The sequence below is a fragment of the Symphalangus syndactylus genome, chromosome 18 (assembly GCF_028878055.3).
Source record: "Symphalangus syndactylus isolate Jambi chromosome 18, NHGRI_mSymSyn1-v2.1_pri, whole genome shotgun sequence".
Taxonomy (NCBI): Eukaryota; Metazoa; Chordata; class Mammalia; order Primates; family Hylobatidae; genus Symphalangus; species Symphalangus syndactylus.
The window spans coordinates 68,365,668-68,387,158 of NC_072440.2; the positions used below are offsets into that span (position 1 = coordinate 68,365,668).

The 21,491-nt window shown below is 37.7% G+C and overlaps 1 protein-coding gene across 14 annotated transcripts in view; it reads right to left on the reverse strand.

The window, feature by feature from the left end:
• Positions 1 to 21,491, reverse strand: part of HORMAD2 (HORMA domain containing 2) — a 96,383-nt gene that overhangs the window by 16,404 nt on the left and 58,488 nt on the right. The window lies entirely within an intron of this gene.

Below are 21,491 nucleotides of genomic sequence, written 5' to 3' on the forward strand. Positions count from 1 at the left end.
ACACAAAATGAGAATAATTATACCTCTCCTCTTCCTGGTCTAGCTTTGAAAAAATATATTCAAACACTTTGCTGTAATTAACAGAATTTTCTACAGCATCAATTTAGTTCAAGTATAGTTATTTAATTGCTTCCATTTTTGTTAGTTTTATGTATCTATTTCAATAGCTAATACATTTACATAATATGCAATTCAAAAGGTAATATAAAGGTATATAGTGAAACTTTCCCTGCTATCCCAGAACCATTCAAGTCCCCTTCTAAAAGACAACCACTGTTACTAGTTTCTTTTACATCCTTGCGAAAACCATCTGTACTGTTGTCATTTCAAAATCAACTGCATCACTAAAAACTTAAAACTGGTATAAAATTCATGATATCACTCTCTTCAAGTTGTTTTATTAAATCTGGGCCAGGCCTGGCCACAGTAAGAGTAAATGAGGAAATGGAGGGTTGTGACCAAGTAACAGAACTATCTGCAGGGCCACTCTTGGTCTTTTACAGAGGTGAGCTTTCTTCCCATTCCTCCAGTTATTCTCCCCATTTAGAGAACACATATTTTCCTTCTGACTAAAGAAAATAAAAGAAAACCAAAGAATGGAAAGGTAAAAGAAGAGGGTCAGACAAGCAGAAGATTCAAGGCACCATGCTAAGTGCTATGGTGGTGATAAGGGCAGGGCACAGTGGCAGCAGGACAGCAGGGATGGGCAGTAGAGTTCAAGGTAGTAAGGAACACAGATATGTAAACAACAAACTCTAACTAACATCCAACACAGGTAGGATGAAGTCAGGGCTAAATAAAGGTACAAGCAGTAGGCTGTAAGAATGTGGATGGAAAAGAAGAATGGAGAGAGGGACTTCATAAATTAGCCCTGGGCTGGCTGAGCATGTCTGACAAGCTTCTTTTCAGAGTGCACACATTTTCTCTGACTCATGAAAACTTAGAGCTGGGAGAATGCCAGAGCAGTGTGCTGAAGCTCAGTCAGTAAGGAAGTCTTTTGGAACCAACATGGAGAGGAAAAAACTAAGGACCTTGCATATACAGAAAAAAATAGGAAAAATAATAAAAGCCCTCCTGCAGCTCACAACTGGTCTTCAGTAGTGAATCAGAAAAAAAAAAAAAAATGAGCATTTTCAAAAGCTTTACTATTTACTTAAAATCAGGGCTGCCAGGCGTTGCTCAACCCCAGGGGTGTCATTCACATTTCTGTGTATGTTTTAGGTATCCCTGGAATTATGCAGTACACAATCAGCACAGTCATGCATGGCAACCCTGATAGGGCAAACATTCGATTTTTGACTAACACTTTTTAAATTTCCCTGTCACTAAGTTTTTACCTGAAATACAGGGTATTTCTTTTGGCTAATATTTCCTATGAAAGGTAAACCAAACATTTGGAATATACAAATACGTTTTCTTAAGAACTCAAGGTTGTTGAGTATAAACTGCAGCAAGGCTATGCTACAGAATATGGCTAGATTATATACCTAAAGTATGACATAATATACATATTTTCCAACCTATAAAGAATTTCCATGATGTGGTAGGGCTTCTCAGTTTCAAATTAAGCACTATTTACTTAGAAATGTAGGGCTATTTTGAATCTAGCTGGGCCAGAGAGCAGAGTGAAACAGTTTTATGGCAGGGCATATGGTATATTTTTATTCTGAGGGCTTTCAAAATTCAATGATTAAGAGTTGAAACTCTCTGCCTTATTTTAGAAGAACTTTTCTAATTTTTCCCCATTGTCTCTCATTTCACTGGCATCATTCTAATTCAGTGAAGCTACAGATGTCCACCAATTTGAAAACCATGACAGTAGTTCATATAAAAGAATTTTAAAATCAGATACGAAACTGATTTTTTGTGACTAAAGTTTTACCACTACAGGGGCAGGCGCAGTGGCTCATGCCTGTAATCCCAGAACTTTTGGAGGCCGAGGTGGGCAGGTTGCTTGAGCTCAGGAGTTTGAGATCAACCTGGGCAACATGGTGAAACCCCATCTCTACCAAAAATACAAAAATTAGCCAGGAGTGGTGGCGTGCGCTTGTGGTTCCAGCTCCTTGGAAGCCTGGGGTGGGAGGATCACGGGAGCCCTGGAAGTCAAAGCTGCAGTAAGCTGTGGATCACGTCACTGCATTCTAGCTGGGGTGATAGAGCAAGACCCTGGAAAGAAAGAAAGAAAGAGAAAGAGAGAAGGGGAGGGGGAAAGAGACAGAGAGAGACAGGAAGGGAGGGAGGGAGGGAGGGAGGGAGGGAAGGAAAGAAGGAAGGAAGGAAGGAAGGAAGGAAGGAAGGAAGGAAGGAAGGGGAAGGGGAAAGGGAAGGGGAAGGGAGGGGAGGGGAGGGGAGGGGAGGGAGGAAGGAAGGAAGGAAAAGGAAAAGGAGAGGAGAGGAAAGAAAGAAAGAAAGAAAGAAAGAAAGAAAGAAAGAAAGAAAGAAAGAAAGAAAGAAAGGAAGAAAGAAAGAAGGAAAGAAAAGAAAGGAAGGAAAGAAAGAGTGAGCGAGCTATACCACTACAGTTCATAATTCCTGGTTTTAACAATCCTGATTAGGAAGGGTCTAACCAAGTGAAATCAAGAAATATTTGTCATCCTTAGATATGGCTGTGTTTTATTCCCTTCTTTATGCTTTGTATAGTTGTTGATTATGTAGAAACCAAACTTTTAAGTTTTTTTTTTTTTTTTTTTTTTTACTTTGTGGATATGAAGCTAACTCCTGGTGATTTTTAGAAGTTACCCACATTTTCCTCTTTTGTGGAAATATTTACACTGGGGATTTCCACTGAGAGAATTGAGGGAGCTCTTTTATTTTTATTTTTATTGGATATAGCAACTGAGGCCATATTTCTATTAATATGCCTCTTTTTTTTTACTTTGCCCTACTCTAGGAGAGTGTTTATACACTTAAGAATTAAATCTAACAGGTTCACATGGAATATTACATATGTGTTAATATATGTAAAACAAGATAATGTATTTGAAAATGTTTGGTATAATATCTGGTACATGTTAATAATTCAACACAAATTGGTTGTATTTAGTTGAACATTACCTAATTTTGGTGAAAATGTGATTGCTATAAATGAAATGTTCTCTAAGCTGGCATGGTGAATTTTTAAAAAAAAAATCTAATTTCTTTTAGGTTATGAGAAGTATAAGGGATCTCTGAGTGATAAGTGAAATTACATATTCAATACCGAAGTCTTTCACTTCAAATTTCAGCTACAAACTTCTAGTGTTCCCATAAATGCAACAGTGGAAGATAAATATGCTTGAACATGCTTGACTTACAATGAAGAAGAAAAAGAGGATCATAGAAGCTAGAGACACTGAAAACTGAAATGCATACAAGCCAAGACATCCTCTTAAATCCCACCCAAGAAGCAATGAATAGCTTAAAAAAGTATTCGTCTGACTTTTTTTATGGTATAGTGCATAGACTAAGAACCAGGGAGCTGGGTTCCATCACCAACTTGCAAGTTTCCATCACTGTTAAAAAAAAGAAAAAAGAAGGGAGGGGGATAATATTTGCCATGTACCAAACAGGGATGCTTTGAGGATTAGTGACATAATGTCTGTAAAGAGGCTGGAGTTCCTTGGAAAAAAGACACTACATAAATATAAAGTAGTATTAATATTTAGGCTTAGTCCACAATGTGAGACCTGGTTTCTTTGGCTCATGAGGTCATCAGCAGTTTTGTAAAATGTGCTCAAACACCCACAGAGGAGCTTTGTTAGTCTCCTTGTAAGTGGACTGTAAAGCTAATCTGACCCACCTGGTTGGAGAAGTCACAGAGGCTGTTTTCCCTTTCGTGGTCTCCAAGAGGATACAGATGGAGAGTGCTGACTCCTAAAGGAGTGGGACGTGGCCAAGAGAGCACTTCAACAGCATCTATGGCTTCCAAGGAATGTAGTGGGAGTTTGGGTATATTTTGGCTTAGAATTAAACAAAAGTCCAATAATAACATATCTTAATTTAGAAAAAAGGCTAAATTTGCCTCTCAGACAATTTAGAGTAACAGTAGGAATGAAAAAGCTACTTCTTGGAACGGTTAGTTTATATCTTGAAGAGGTTTGGAGGCAAACTTGAATATTTTTGTCCTGGGAAAGTTGTAGTCTGCAGTTTAGTCTCTTTGATGACAACGCCCTGACTCTTCGTCAGTGCTTTTATTGCCATGAAAAGATTATCAAGGACAATCTTGCAGAGGTTTTAGTTCTAAAGTTTCAAGGGACAATCAATTCAATGTAGACATTGCCTTGCAAAATCTCCTGGTATGACTGAATGACAGTAATGTTATTGTGACTAAATATTTTCATTTCTCAGTTTTAAAAGATACAATTAATTTTGATCCAAGGGCCTCTGGCGTCAGAAACTACCCTGTTCAAAATATAAGATTCATGAACTTATTAATCATTAGCACTCAATAGTGATTCTGAGACTGTGTCCATAATACCAAAACATTTGAACAAAAGATGAAAAAATATGAAGGAATCTTTCTTTCTTTATCTGGTTGTTTTGTTTCTATGTTCATTTAGGTTAGGTGTTCTTTCAAAAATGATTTGGCTCCTGGTCCACTGATTGCTACAGTATTTAAGGCAGATGGATACTAATAATATATGCTTTTTTAGGTCAAAGGGAACAGAAATGTTACAGCCTTCTCAACTCATAGTGAAAGCTACACTAAGTAGGAAGCATTTTCTAAATAAAATACGATCTTACTTCTTCCTTTTCCCAATTCTTGAGAAACAGCTCAATCCTAAAGCCAATGTCAGCTGGGGCAGAGCAAGCTAAGCATCCGTATCAGAGCCTGTGCAGCGTGAGGAGGGCAACCATGTGGAGGGCGAGCATGGCTTGGGGAGTCAGTGCCGAATGGAGTAACGAGGGCGTCACAAGTGTGGGTGACCCACAGTGGGAATGCCAGAGTTGGAGCCTGAGCAGGGTAAGGAGGGTCATCTACATGGGGAAAAGGCCCAAGGCAGAGTGTCAAAGCTCGAGCAGGGTGAGGAGGCAGTCTGGGGAGTAGAGTCAAGAGTCCTAGAGGTGTGATATGGGTGTCTACATGTGTACAAGGAAGGTGGCAAAGATGGGAGTTTGGTTACATTTGAGGGAACTGATCAAATAAATAAATAAGCTAATGATAACGGCAGCCAGTTCTCTCACTGATAGAGAAAAGTTACAAATATACAAAGTGATAAAGCTAGAATGAACTCTGCAGTATTGGATTGGCATTGATGGTATAGGTGTGAAATCATAGGTTTTCATATAGATACATATAGATGTGTGTGTGTGTGTGTGTGTGTGCGTACATACATATATTCTCTAGTTCTGTCCACCGAGAGAAACCACATTGTGGTTATTAGAAGGAACCACTGAAAAACCAGGGATCCTTGAAGAAATGGCTGATTCCAGGACTGGAACAGGGAAAACACAAGATGAGTCTGGAACAGCTTATGACAGGATGTAAGGAAGTGCTTAATTAGAGGGACATGTCAAAGAACACAGGAGCCAACTTGAAGAGGCTCCCATTGGCAAAATCTTAGAGAAGATGAGCATCAAAATAAATAATGATAGTAACAGATAAAATAAAGACCCATGAGTCCATACTGATATAAATAAGTGAATAAATGGGAAGTTCGATGAGGATCAGGACAACTTACATAGTTTCTAAGTACTTTTCTATAAACTACTTATTAATTATAAAGGGGAAAATAACTTTACAGTGGAGAAGGCTGGCAGACACCACCTTAATCAAGTGACCAAATAAAACATAATTGATAATGGGACAAATCAAAATCATGTGCCACCTGAAGGAAGTAAAGATTACTCAGCACGACCACTTCTGTGATATTTCTTCTTTCTTTCTTTCTTTTTTTAAAAAAAGCAAGGTCTCACTTTGTCACCCAGGCTGGAGAGCAGTGGTGTGAAGATAGCTCTCACTGCAACCTTAAAACTGTTGGGTTCAAGTGATTCTCTTGCCTCAGCCTCTGGAGTAACTAGGACTACAGACACGTGCCACCACACCCAGCTAACTTTTAAAAAAGTTTTAGGAGATGCAGGTCTTGCTGTGTGACCCGGGCTGGTCTTGAACTCCTGGCCTCAGGTGATCCTCCTGCCTCGGTATCCCAAAGTGCTGGGATAACAAGCATAATCCACCATGCCCAACCCTATGTTATTCTTTAAAAAGATGCATATCCTGAATCTAATCTTGAGGAAACGTCAGACAAATGCAGATTGAAGGACATTCTAAAAAATAAGTGGCCTGTTCTATTAAAACATGTCAAGGTCATGAAAGTCAAGGAAGGACTGAGGACCTGTTCCAAGTTAAGGGAAGCTAAAGAAATTTAACTAAATACAACACATGATTCTAACCTGGATCCTTTTGCCATAATGGATATTACTGGGACAACTGGGAAAACTTGAAAGGAATCTGAGGGTTAGATGACAATAACGAATCAAAACTGATTTCTCAGTTTTGATGGTTATATTGTGAATATATAGGAGAATATCCTTGCCTATAGGAATTGCATAGTACAGTATACAGGAGTGATACAGCAAATGGCTCAGAAAATAAAACATGATTTGTGTGTACTTGCAGGTTTTCTGTAAGCTTGAGATTATTTCAAAATAAAAATAAACTTTTACAAAAATGTAGATTTTAGAAAAAAGTTTTTCCTGTTAATACATATTTTAGTGACAAATATTGTGGAAACTGAAAACACTTATTCTTTTCTAACCTATCTAGTGACTATTCTGAAATGAGTCCATGTGTAAGTGAGGTGTCAAAAAGCTTAGCTTATTGTAGAAACAGAAAGAAGGCCGGAGAAAATAGAGACGAGGAAGTAAGGGGAAATTGAAAGAAGGTAAGGTCAGAGCCTTGGGCTAGAGCAGATCGGGTATGGCCTTAAAAACCATAAACAGTGAAGTGACATGAATAGATTGACATCTTTAAAGACGCTTTGGTGAAATAAACTGTGCAAGGGCAAAAATGAAAGCAAGGAGACCACGGGAGAGGTACTGTTTGCTTGGGCCAGAGTGGTAGCAGTGAGACAGTGAGAAGTGGCCAGATTTGAAATACATTTTGAATGGAAAGCTCACTAGACTCACTGATGGACTGGATATAGGTTTTGAGGGAGAAGAACTAAGGATGGCTTTTAGGTTTGGAGCAACTAAGTAAATAATAGTGTCATTTACTGAGATGGGAAAGACTGAGAAAGTGACTAATGATTGGAAAGTAATAAGAATTATGGCTTGAATAGTAGAGTGGTGGTGATAAAAGCTTGATTAAAGTGGGTTAAAGAGAACAGAAGGCAGGGAATTGGATACAGGAAGTATAGACAATTCTCTTGCAAAATGGATATGATTTGGGCCAATGGAAAGAAAGGCATTCTGGACAAGAGAAAATACACTTGTTAAGATATGGGGGAAGAAATGAACTTAGCCAGTTCTTCTGACAGTGAAAAAACTGACCTAACTCAAGGAAGGGGAAGATGTTGGGTAATAAGACAGGTAAGGTGGAGCCAGGCTACAAGCAGCCCAAAAGCCAGGAAAAGGTGTTTAGACTTGATGCCGGAAATAGGACTCATGAGATATTTTTGATTAGGGAAGTGATAGGATAAAAGTTGTATTTAAATAAGATTAGATGGCAGTGGTATCTAGGATAGAGCAGGAGGCTGTGGGAGAGCCTCGAGGCTGTGGTAGTAATTCAGATAGGAGAGGGTGAAGGTCTGGAGTTTTGGCAGTAAGAACAGGCTGGAAAGGGAAGGCTTAGGGGAATTCTGATACTTGACTAAATGAGGATAATGCAGGAGAATGATTTCAAGATTCTGAACTTAAGACACTGAGATAAAGGTGATGCTGAGAGGGAGGGAAACTGGGTAGAGAAACTTGTTCTATGTGTGGAAAGGGGAAGGCAATGGTGAATAAAAAGACGAGCATACTGGATTTGACATGACAGTGTTAACTCAAAGTACAAATGCCCAAAAGAAGGTTAAAGATATAGAACTGGAGCTCTTGGGGATGATCAGGGCTCAAGATAACACATATGGAAGTCGACAGCATACACGTGATGCTTGAAACCCTGAGAATGGATGAATCTTCCAAAGGAAAGCACATAGAGCTGGAAGAGCATATAGTCAAAGATCTTGGGGGATGTCTGGGGATGCCCACAATTAGAGGTGGAAGAAAGAACAAAAGCAAAAGAGGGAAGTGGATGGAAAAAAGATGAGAACAGATGGAAAAAGAATGAGAAGTATATCATAGAAATAAGAAGGACTGTTTTAAAATGAGTATATCATCAATATAAAAAAGATCAAGGTCGGGTGTGATGGTTCACACTTGTAATCCCAACACTTTGAGAGGGTGAGGTGGGAGGATTGCTTGAGCCCAGGAGTTCAAGACCAGCCTGGACAACATAGCAAGGCCTAGTCTCTACAAAAATTTTTAAACATAATTAGTCGTGCGTGGTGGTACACAAATGTAGTCCCAGCTTCTTGGGAGGCTGAGTCAGGAGGACTGCTTGGGCCCAGGAGTTCAAGTCCAGCCTAAGCAATAAAGCAAGATGCTATTTCTACAAAAAATCATTAGCCAGGCATGGTGACACAAACCTGGGTTCCAGCTACTTGGGAGGCTGGGGCAGGAGGATTGCTTGAGCCCAGGAGTTCAAAGCTGCAGTGAGCTATGATTGTACCACTGCACTCCAGCCTGGGCAACAGAGCGAGACTGTCTCTAAAAAATAAAATAAAATAAAAATAGACCAAGAAGAATGAAAAAGGAACAGAGACTGTGAGATCTATTAATTAGGAAGTCATTGTTTATTTTGAAGAGAGTAGTTGGAGAAGTGGAGGGGGGGAGGAAGCCAGCTTTCTGCATGGAAAAACTGGTAAGGAGGGGTACAGCAAATAGAAAGCATCTTGTGAGAAATTTGGTAAGGAAAGGAAGCAAACAAGTAACTAGAAGCATCATCAGGATTATCTGAAGGCTTTTTTTCTACCTAATGTTTAGACCAGCTTCATTAAAATTTTTCTCCTTTCCTACTCTGAGAATTTCAAAGTCTTACTTTTGAACAAAGTCAGGATAATGACACAAGGCATCCAAAACCAAGTGGAAGAATTTGATCTCTCTGTGTGTTCTTATCAATTCCTATGAAAGTATCTAATCTTTTATTAATAACTTTTTTTCCTAAACTGAGTCTAGTGATGTTCTGGCAATCTCTAAAAAGATATAATATGAATAAGAAATTTTAAAACATGCAAATATTTTCAGATAATGTCATTTATTATCTCCAATGGTCTTCAGCACAGCTGAGGGGTTTATTTCCAAGTGGAGGACTATGAGCTAATGTTCCTTACTGAGGCCATTTATACTTAAATCCTTCAAATATAGTTTTGTAGTATTTTATAGCATTAGGAAGTATTTTTCATGTTGAAATTCTTAAGCAATACTTTACCAATTCTCAGAAATCCTGTATGAATTAAAGTAGTATTATATTTATACTTCAGACCAAAATGTTTAAAGAAAACTGCATTGCTTGTCCTATAAACTAACTCTTGACATATTTAGGTTTTTATAAATATGTTTAGCGACTTCTGGATAAAGATGGTAGATTGACACATACATTTATTTTGTTTCCTCCAAAAACCCCTCTAGAATGACAGAAAAAGACATTTCTTTAAAAGGCAGAAATGCAAACAAACAAACAGAACAAGCGAAAAGACAGTGACAATGAAATTTTGGAAGCCAGGAAGCAGATGCAAGAGAAATAAGTAAAATAGCAGACCCAAGATACCTAAACCAGCAGTGGACCAAACCAAGGACCAGTCAAATGTACATCATTCTAAATAATTTCCAGCATCAGATACTTTTGGAAGAGGAGATAGAGAGGGTAGGTAGAGGAGCTAAAATAAGAAAGACCAACTGAAAGACATTTATGAAACAGTTGGAATCTTCAGATTCCCTCCCCAATTTTGCAGAGCCAAACAGTTGTTCCTCTTCCACTCTAGGATAAAATCAGAGGTTTATTATCTATAGAGGGTAATAGAAAGTCTTTGGATAATGGAATACAAAGTACAGTTGAGGCAGGATTATGGTACTGGAATCAAGGAATTAAGTAAAAGCATGTATACTGAATGCAGAGACCCTCAGTCCTCTATTTCTATTTGGGCCCCAAAACACTGTTGGCTAGCCTGCATGCTGGGGAAACTGATCAAGAGGAAAGATTTTAAAATACAGATTTTGGGACTTCTCCCAAAGGCTTGTCCAGGTCTTCTATTAAAATAATGAAGGCCACAATCAGCAAGCTTCATCCACAAGCTCAGAGACTCATAGTCTCCCCCACTCTTTAATGTAAGCAGACAACCAAGGACTGCCAGTCATCTGAGGACTTCTAAGGAGAGAGAGGTAGAGGAGGTGGGTGGGGGAAGAGGAGGAAACAATAAACAAAAGAAACAAACACAGACACACAGAGAGAAAGAATCTACATAGAGATAATTAATATCCTCTGACATAAGAGACAATTCTGTAACCATGAGCAAGAACAGGATGCCATAAAAAGGGAAGTTCAGAGAACAACAACAAGCACTTGGAAATGAAAACACAATAGCACAAATGAAAAACCAATAGAAGAGTAGGACTATGTCAAGGAGTTCTCCCCAAGAACACAACAAAGGCATAAACATATGGAAAATTGGAGGGAAAAATATTTTTTTAAAAATTGAATACCTGAACAGGGAATCCAGTATCTAAATATTGAGGGGCCCAGAAAGAAAGAACAAAGAAATCTGATGGTACATAATTTTCATCAAGGAAATAATTGAAGAAAGTTTCCCAGAACTGAAGGAGTACTTGAGTTACCAGATTGAAACACACTGAGTGCCTACCACAAAAAAATGGATAAAAATAGACCTACATCAAGGGACACCATTATGAAATTTCAGAACCCTGAGGAAAAAGCAAATAATACACAAAGACTGAGAATCAGAATGGCTTGGAAATTCTCAACAGCAACATTGAAAGCTAGAAGAAAGAGGAGCGATGCCTCAAAAATTATCATGAAAAATAATTGTCTTCTTAGATTTAATTTCCAGCGAGACTCTTAATCTCATATAAGCATAGATGGATGATATTTTTAGGGCATGAAATATTTCAAAACCTTATCTCCCATGCAGTCCCCTCTAACGAAGTTACCAGAGGATGTGCTCCACCAAAATGAGGGAGGAAACCAAGAATAAGAAACAAGAAATTTAACACAGAGGAGGAGCAAAGAATTCCCTGGAAGTTGGCGAAAGGAAATTCCAGGATGAGAGCCCAATACCAGGCAGAGAGAGCAAACATCCAGACTTGGTCAAAGGTGAAAAGCTCCAGAGAAATTTCTCAGTGAAGACAAAATTGTTGTTTCTGAATATTTGAGAGGCAATCTAGACCAGTATTGTTCATCAGAACTTTCTGTGATGGTGGGAATGTTCTATATCTGTGCTGTCCAATAAAGTAGCCACTAGCTAGAACACTTGAAATGTTTATTAGTGTGACTGAAGAACTGAACTTATTGTTTTATTTAGTTAAAATTAATTTAAATTTAAATTCTAGTAGCCATGTGGTTAGTGGCTACCATTTTGGGCAGTGCAGATAATCAGCATAAAGTTTGGAATTGAATTAGGAATAAGTAAAGAGAAAACTGAGCCAATGAAAAACAATTATTAGCTGTAAGGAAAACAAAAACTTACAAGAAAGGAAAAGCAATCATGGCTTACTACAACTCAACTCAGTATAAAATTATGTAGTTATAATAATATAAGCATCAATTACTGACTTAACCCAAATTATATTATACACTGAAAAGTTGTTAGGTGGCTTATTTTATTTTTCCCTTCACATAGCAAAATAGTACAAATATTTTCTCTGGGTCAATTATTTTGTTTAATTTTTTTATTTTTTGAGACAGAGTCTCGCTCTGTCTCCCAGGCTGGAGTGCAGTGGCACTATCTCAGCTCACTGCAAGCTCCGCCTCCTGAGTTCACGCCATTCTCCTGCCTCGGCCTCCCCAGTAGCTGGGACTACAGGCACCCGTCACCACGCCCGGCTAACTTTTTTGTATTTTTAGTAGAGACGAGGTTTCACCGTGTTAGCCAGGATGGTCTCGATCTCCTCACCTCGTGATCTGCCCGTCTCAGCCTCCCAAAGTGCTGGGATTACAGGTGTGAGCCACCGCGCCTGGCCCCTGTCTAATATGTTTTTAAGGAATGCACAGTACTTCATTTTATTGTTCTTCCAAAATCTACTGAACCAGTACTTCACTGAGGGACAAGTAGGTTGTTTCCAATTTGAGACAATTATCAATAGGACTTTGCTGATTAACACTATGGATCACTGCTTTTTAAAATTCAACTGTAACAAGGCAAACTTTACATGAAATAGAATGTACAAAATGCACCTATTTTGGATGTTTTCTTTGCATTTTGATAAATGTATATATCCTTGAAACAACCACCCAATCAAGATATAAAACATCTCTTCACCTTAAAAAGTTCCTCTATGCTTCTTTGCACTAAATTCCACCCCCACACCAGGCAAACACTTATTTGTTTCCTCTCATTATAAAGTTAGTTTGCTTCCTCCAGAATTTCATGTAAATGAAATTATACAGTATTTAGTCTTTTGCGTCTAAGTTTTTTTCTTTTTCTTTCCCTTTCTTTTCACAGGTGTTGATGTGTCTGAATTTTTTGACTTTTAAATATTCATTAACAGTTTTGCATGTATCATTTGTTTGTTCTTTTTTATTGCTAGTAATAATTCACTGTACAAAGATACCACAATTTGCTGATCCTTTCACCTATTGATGGACACACAGGTTAATTCCAGTTTGGAACTATTATGAATAAAGCTGCTATGAACATTCATGTACAGGTCTTTTTGTGACTGTACATCTTCATTTCCCTTGGGTAAATACCTAGGAGTGAAAATTTCTGCATCATATAGTAAGTATATGTTTATAGGAATTTGATAAAATATTTTCCAATGCACTGGTCTTGAACTACTGGACTCAAGTAATCCTTCCACTTGAGCCTCCCAAAGTGCTGGAATTACAGATGTGAGCCACCACGCCCAGCCCATTAATACATATTTTCTTGTGATACGTCTTCAAATTCTTGATATTTTTAAAAATGGAGGTGTTTGTCTTATTATGTTGTAGATTTTCTGAAATGTAGTCTAAATACAAGTTCTTTGTCAGATATAGGTATTAAGAATATTTTTTCCCAGTTTTTGGCTTGCCTTTTCATTTTCTTAATAATGTCTTTGGGAGAGAAGTTTTTGTATTTTGATAAAGTCCAGCTTATCAGTATTTTTTTCTTTTATGGTTAGTACTTTTAGGGAACCGCCTAAGAAGTTTTTCCTGAAAGTTTTATCCCATGTTTCCTTCCAGAAGTTTTATAATTTTAGCTCTTATGTGTAGGTCTTTAATCTATTTATAGTCAATCTTGTGTACAATGTGAGGTAAGGATTGAGGTTCATTTTTTTTTCCATATGACTATCCAGTTGTTCCAGTACTACTAGTTTAAAAAAAACCCACCTTTTACCTTGGTACCTTTATAAAAAATCATTGACTATATATGTGTGGGTCTACTTCTGAACTCTCCATTCTGTTCCATTGATCTATATGTCTATCCTTAGCACAATGTCTTGAAATCCGATAAAGTTCTCTTTGTTCTTTTTCAAAAATTTTATGACTTTTCTAGTTTCATTCCATTTCCACTTAAATTTTAGAATCAACTTGTCAATTTCTACAAAAAAAAAAAGGCTGTAAAGTTTTGATTGGGATTGCATTGAATGTATAGATCAATTTGGGGAAAATTAACATCTTACTTGAGTCTACCAATCCATGAATATGGTACATATCTGCATTTATTTAAGTCTTCGTTAATTTCTCTCAGCAACATTTTGTAGTTTTCATTGTACACATCTTGGCATATGTCTTATTAATTTAGCCCTAAGTATTTCATAAATTTTTATAGTATTGTAAATGGTATTTAGAAATTTCATTTCCAGTTTTTCATTGATAATATAGAGAAATACAATAAATTTCTATGTATTAATCTGTGACCTTGGTAAATTCATGTATTATATATTAGTTCTGGTGGTGTCTTTCTTGTAGATTTCTTAGCATTTTCTATTATACAGTCATGTCATTCTCAAAAAAGTTTAAGTTTTACTTCTTCCTTTCCAATCTATATACCTTTATTTCTTATTCCTACCTTAATTAGCTGGTAGGACCTCTAGTATGATGTTGACTATAAGTGGTAAGAGTCTTATTCCCTGTCTTAGGTGCAAAGTGTTTAATCTTTCACCATTAAGTATAATGTCACCTTTAGGTTCTTTGTAAATGTCTTTTATAAAGTCAAGGAAGTTCCTTTATACTCCTTGTTTTCCTGAAGTTTTCACTTTTTCTTTTCTTTTCTTTTTTTGAGACAGAGTCTTGCTCTGTCACCAGGCTGGAGTGTAGTGGCGCGATCTCAGCTCACTGCAACCTCTGCCTCCTGGGTTCAAGTGATTCCCTGGCCTCAGCCTCCCAAGCAGCTGGGACTACAGGCACGCGCCCCCAGGCATGGCTAATTTTTTTTTTTTCTATTTTAGTAGAGATGGGGTTTCACCATGTTGGTCAGGGTGGTCTCAATCTCCTGACCTCGTGATCCGCCCGCCTCAGCTTCCCAAAGTGTTAGGATTACAGGCGTGAGCCACTGTGCCTGGCCAAAGTTTTCATATTTTCAAGTCACAAATGGATGTTGAATTTTGTTGAATACTTTTTTTCTGCATCTATAGAGATGATCATGTGGTTCTTCTCCTTCATTCTGTAACATGGGGAATTACATTGGCTAATTTTCACATTTTAAACCAACCATGCATTCCTGGGATAAACCACATTAGTCATGACACATTATCCTTTCCATATATTGCTGGATTCAATTTTCTACTATTTTGTTAAGGACATTTGCAGCCATAGTCATGAGAGATATTGTGGTCCATAGTTTTGTTTTCTTGGAATGTCTTCAGTTTTAGTATCAGGGTAATTCTGGCCTCATAAAATGAGTTGTGAAGGCTTCTCCTCTATATTCTTAAAGACTTTGTTCAAAATTAGTATTATTTCTTCCTTAATTATTTGATATAATTCACCAGTTTGTAACATTTACAGACATTATCATTTAAAATCCCACCAAATTTCTGGAATTTCAATTACACATAGCTTAGACTGTTTGATGTTGTCACATAAGTCACTGAGGCCCTATTCTTTTCATTTTGTTTTTTCATTATGTTTCAATTTGAATAACTTCTATATTCTACTTCAAGTTCACTGATCTGTTTTTTTTATAGCTTCTAATCTGCTGTTAAACCCATCCAGTGATATTTTAAAATTTCAGATATGGTATTTTTCAGCTCTAGGGTCTATTTGGACCTTTTCAAAAACTCCTTCCATTTTTCTTTTCATTATATTGATGTTTTCCTTTAAATATTTAAGCATATTTATAACAGCTTTTCCCCTTTTATTTTATTGAGGTATAATTTACATGCAGTAAAAATTGTTCTTTATAGTGTACAGTTCTGTGAATTTTAGTGTACAGTTTTGCGAATTTTGACAAATGTATACACAACCAGTTTCATCAGCCCCAAAATTCCTCCATGTCCCTTTGTAGTTAAACCTCACACTCAGCCCTGGCAACTACTGATTTTTTCTGTGCCTATAGTTTTGCCTTTGCCAGAATTTTGTGTAAGAGATCAATTTCCCACATGTCAGTGTGAGGAGCTCCACAGAACAGCTCTCCAGCAAAACTGCTAAAAACTATTTTTAAAAATTGAAGTCTCTGTTATACCTAAAGGCATACAGTAATTGAAGAAGCCTCCGTTCAAGAATATCTTCTAAAATTTGCCAAGAACAACAAAAGTTGGTGGTATTTGAACCAAGACCATTCCCTCCACCCTCCCAGCTCAGTTACATTCCACTCCATTCCATTATAGATTGGGATAGCCAAGAACACAAGCCTCCCTCTCTCCCAAGCTCCCACTCTGAGGGCTATCTTCATGGGAGGGAAAGAACGTTAGTATTTTTCTTCTTGCCTCCAGCTATTGCTAAATTCTATGTGAGTATGGCCATGAGGTGGGGGCTCATGGTGAGATGGAAGTTCTGCGTAGGATACAGTACCACTATACTTCCAGCCTCACTGGTGAAATGGAAGTTCTGCCTAGGGTACAGTACCACTGAGAATGCTGAGGTCTCAATCACCCTTGCCCTGGCTTGTAAGGTAGTGGTTCTATGCTGGAAGAGACAAGCTGAGAAGATCTGAGTCTACTGTCCCCCCTCCACTCGGCCATCAGCTCCTAAAGCTGCGTGTCACTCAGAGATAAGCACACCATTGTCCCCCTACCTAGCTCCAGAGCTGTGGCTCAGATATTTTTCCAAGGGGAGAAGCAGTGCATAAAATAGCTCCTAATCTCGTTCCAAAGACAGTGATTTTATTGCAACAGAGCATGGAGAAGTTCAAGGATAAGGACATGCTCAAATACAATGGAGGTTGTATCAAAAGGCAATTGGAAGGAGATTGGTAGATTCATTACAGGTATTTGCTAAACTGTAGGCTGGCCAGTTTTCAGGAAAGAATCAGGAAATAGATAACTGAGAGAAGTCCTACTGTGGTCAGAACAAATTTCAAACACTGGAACCTCAGTAACTATCCATTTAAAGAAGTCCAAATTTGATTTGATTAAACTATAGAGTAATATATGCCTGGGACACTGATGAAAATAATGGAGCAATCACCAGCAATTAGTTGTGTTTAATAACTGGGCAGGGAAAGAATTGGCCAAAGAAAGCCCAGATGAAACCGCTGTATTAGGCTGTTCTTGTGTTGGTACAAAGAAATATCTGAGGCTTGGTAATTTATAAGAAAAGAGGTTAAATTGGCTCATGGTTCTGTAGGCTGTACAGAAAGCATAGCACTGGCATCAGCTTCTGGTGAGGGCCTCAGAAAGTTTACAATCATGGCAGAAGGCAAAGGGGGAGCAGGTGTCTCACATGGCAAGAGTGGGAGCAACAGAGAGCACAGAGGTGCCACACACTTTTAAACAACCAGATCTTGCAAGAACTCACCATTACAAGGACAGCACAAAGCCATGAGGGATCCACCCCCATGACCCAAACACCTCCCATCAGGCCCCACCTCCAGTTACATTTCAACATGAGGATTGGGCAGGACAAATATCCAAGGCATATCAACTACCATTATCCCAGGGTGACTGTGGGGCATACCTAAGGCTGCACTTCTGAGTAACAAAAAGATCCACAAATAGACATATCACAGTAAAAATGCTGAAAACCAAAGACACGGAGAAAATCTTAAAAACAACAAGAGAAAAATGACTCATTGCTAACAAAGAAACCCCTATAACGCAAACAGCTGATCTCTCAGCAGGAACAATGGGGGCCAGTTAGGTAGTGAGACAACATATTCAAAGTGCTCAAAGAAAAAAAAAAAAACTGTCAGCCAAGAATTCTTTATTCAGCAAAGATATCTTTAAAAAACAAAGGTAAGATAAAAACACTCCCAGATAAACAAAAACTGAGAGAATTTTGCCAGCAGATTCATCTTATAGGAAATACCAAAGAAAATTATTCAGGCTGAAAATTATCACAATAATTCAAACTGACATGAGAAAACAAAGAGCATCAGTAAGGGTGCTCTTATAATGCAATTATAAAAGGCAGTGTAAATGCACATTTTTCTCCTCTTAAATGAACTAAATTTTATATAATAAGTTGTGTAAAATAATATGCATATAGTATATTGTTTGACCTAAAACTTAAACAAATGTAGTATATTTGCCAATAATAGCACAAAGAAGGTGAGTAGGAGAAAAGCTGTTTGGGCAAGGAAATAGCTACAGATGATAAAGTACCAATTAAACAATAATTGTTGATCTTGTATCATTAATAGATGTAATACATAAAAAAATACCAAAAAGGGACAAAAGAGACTACATAAGGGTAACATTGCCATGTCTTACTGGAATTAAGCTAATATAAACCTGAAACTGATTCTGATAAGTTAGGATGTGCATGATAAGCCCTAGTGCAACTACTAAAGAAATTCAAAAAAATAGTGAAAAAAAATTAAAGAAATTAAAATGCTTCATTCACTCAGTGCAAGGAAAACAAGTCAAGGAGGAATAGAGATACAATAAAAAGATATAAAACACATAGAAATAAAAAGTAAAATGACTGTCATAAACCAAATATATCAATAGTAACATTAAACATGAATGGATTAAGCAAACCAATCAAAAGGCAGAGGTTGTAACTGGAGATAATGAGGGGCATTAGGGGATAATAAAAGAATCAGCCTGTCAAGAAAACAAAATAAATATAAATATATACACCTAATGTTAGAACACAAAAAATATGAAGAAAAGCTGATCAAGGAAGAAACAGACAATTCAACAATAACGGCTTCAGACTTCAATACCTGAACTTCAATAATGAATAGGACAATTAGGCAGAATATCTGAACAACAGTCTAAACTAACTAGACCTAACAGATATATATATAGAATACTATACCCAGTAACAGCAGAATATACAGTCTTCTCAAGTGCACATGGAATATTCTCCAGCATAAACCATATATTTACTTTACTTTTTTTTGAGTCAAGCAGACAGGGTCTCACTCTGCTGCTGAGGCTGGAGTGCAGTGGAGTGATCACAACTCACTACAACCTTTACCTCCCAGGCTCAAGCAATTCTCCCAGCTCAGCCTTTCAAGTAGGTAGGACCACAGGTGCATGCCACCACACCTGGCTGGTTTTTGTTTGTTGGTTGGTTGGTTGGTTTTCTGTTGTTTTTTTGTAGAGATTGGGTCTCACTATGTTGCTCAGGCTAGTCTCTCAAACTCCTCACCTCAAGCCATTCTCTTGTCTCAGCCTCTCAAAGTGCTAGGATTACAGATAAGCGCTATTGCACCCAGCCTGTAAACCATATGTTAAGGCACAAAACAAATCTCAACAAATGTAAAAGGATAGAAATAATAAAAAGTATGTTCGGCTGGGCGCAGTGGCTCACGCTTGTAATCTCAGCACTTTGGGAGGCCAAGGCGGGCAGATCACAAGGTCAGGAGTTCGAGACCAGCCTGGCCAATATGGTTAAACCCCGTCTCTATTAAAAATACAAAAAAAAGTTAGCCGGGCGTGGTGGCACATGCCGGTAATCCCAGCTACTTGGGAGGCTGAGGCAGGAGAATCGCTTGAACTCAGGAGGCGGAGGTTGCAGTAAGCCGAGATTGTGCCACTGCACTCCAGCCTGGGTGACAGAGCGAGACTCCGTCTCAAAAAAAAAAAAAAAAAAAAAAGTATGTTCTCTGACCTCACTGGAATGAAATTAGAAGCTAATAACAGAATAAGATTTGGGAAACTCAAATGTATGTGGAAGGGGGTGAGGGATAAAAGACTACAAATTGAATGCAGTGTATACTGCTCAGGTGATAGGTGCACCAAAATCTCACAAATCACAACTAAAGAACTTACTCATGTAACCAAACACCACCTGTTCCCTGATAACCTATAGAAATAAAAAAATTAGATAAAAACATATGTGGAAATTAAACAACATACTCCTAATAACCAATGGATCAAAGGATAAATCAAAAGGGAAATCAGAGGTGGCTCATGCCTGTAATCCCAGCACTTTGGGAGGCCGAGGTGGGTGGATCACTTGAAGTCAGGAGTTTGAGACAAGACTGGCCAACATGGTGAAACCCCGTCTTTACTAAAAATACAAAAAGTAGCCGGGCGTGGTGGTGCATGCCTGTAATCCCAGCTACTCAGGAGGCTGAGGCAGGAGAATCGCTTGAACCCAGGAGGCAGAGGTTGCAGTGAGCCAAGGTCATTCCACTGCACTCCAGCCTGGGTGACAGAGAGAGAGATACCGTGTCAAAAAAATAAAGGGGAAACCAGAAAATACTTCAAGATAAATGAAAATGAAGATACAACATAACAAAACATAATACTGCTAAAGCATTGCTTAGAGGAAAATTTACAACTGTAAATGCCTATATTAAGAAAGGAGATCTCAAATAACCTAACTTTCCACCTTAAGACACTTGAAAAAGTGCAAACTAAAACTAAAGTAAGCACAGGAAGGAAATAATACAGATTAGTGTAGACATTTATGATATGGAGAATTAAAAATAGTGACAATCAGTGAATCCAAAGGCTGATTCTTTGAAAGATCAACAAAATTGACAAATCTTTAGCCAGCTTGACCAAGTAAATAAAAGACTAAAATTAGCTAGAATTGGAAATAAAAGACCAGATATTACTGCTGACCTTACAAAAACAAAAAGCATTATAACAGAATACTATGAACAATAATATGTCAATAAATTAGATAACTTAGATGAAATGGAAATTGCCTAAATTACACAAAATACCAAAACTGACTCAAGAAGAAATTGAAAATATGAATATATCTATAACAAGTGAAGACCTTGAATTAACAATTTTTAAAACTATCCACAAAAAGAAAAGCCCAGTCACAGAAAGCTTCACCACTAAACTCTACCAAACATTTAAAGAAGAATTAATACTAACTCTTCGCAAACTCTTCCAAAAAGTAGAAGATAAGTAAAAACTTTTCAATTCATTTCTCTCTCTCATGCACACTTTTTCTTTTTTATTTTTTTGACAGAGTCTCACTTTGTTGCCCAGGCTGGAGTGCACTGGCGCTATCTCAGCTCACGGCAACCTCTGCTTCCCAGGTTCAAGCAATTCTCATGCCTCAGCCTCCCGAGTAGCTGGGATTACAGGTGTGCACCACCATGCAGGGCTAATTCAACTCATTTTTATGAAGCCAGTGTTACCCTGATACCAAAACCAAAGGCAACACAAGAAAACTACAGATCAATATCTCTCATGCATTAGACACAAAAATCCTCAACAAAATACTAGCAAAACATTTAACAATATAAATACACACACACACACACACACACAGATACATGTACACACAATGATAAAGAGGGATCTATCTCAGGAATGTAAGCTTGGATTAATACCTGAAAATCAGCTAATGTAATACATTATATCAAAAGAATAAAAAGCAAAAATCACATGATCATTTCAAGAGATGCAGGAAAAGCATTTGACAAAATCCAACACCCTTCCATGATTAAAAAAACACTCAGCAGACTAAGAAGGGAACTTCTTCAACATAACAAAGGGCACCTAAAACAAAAATCCATACCTAATGATGAAAAATTAGATGCTTCTCTAAGATTAGGAACAAGACAAGGATATCTCTTCACTTCTATTCAACATTGTAATGGAGGTCCTAGCCACAGCAATTAGATAAGAAAAGGAAATAAAAGGCATCCAGATTAGAAAGGAAGAAGTGAAACTATATCTATTTGCAGATGACATGCTTTGGTATATAGAAAATCCTCAGGAATCCTCTAAAAAAA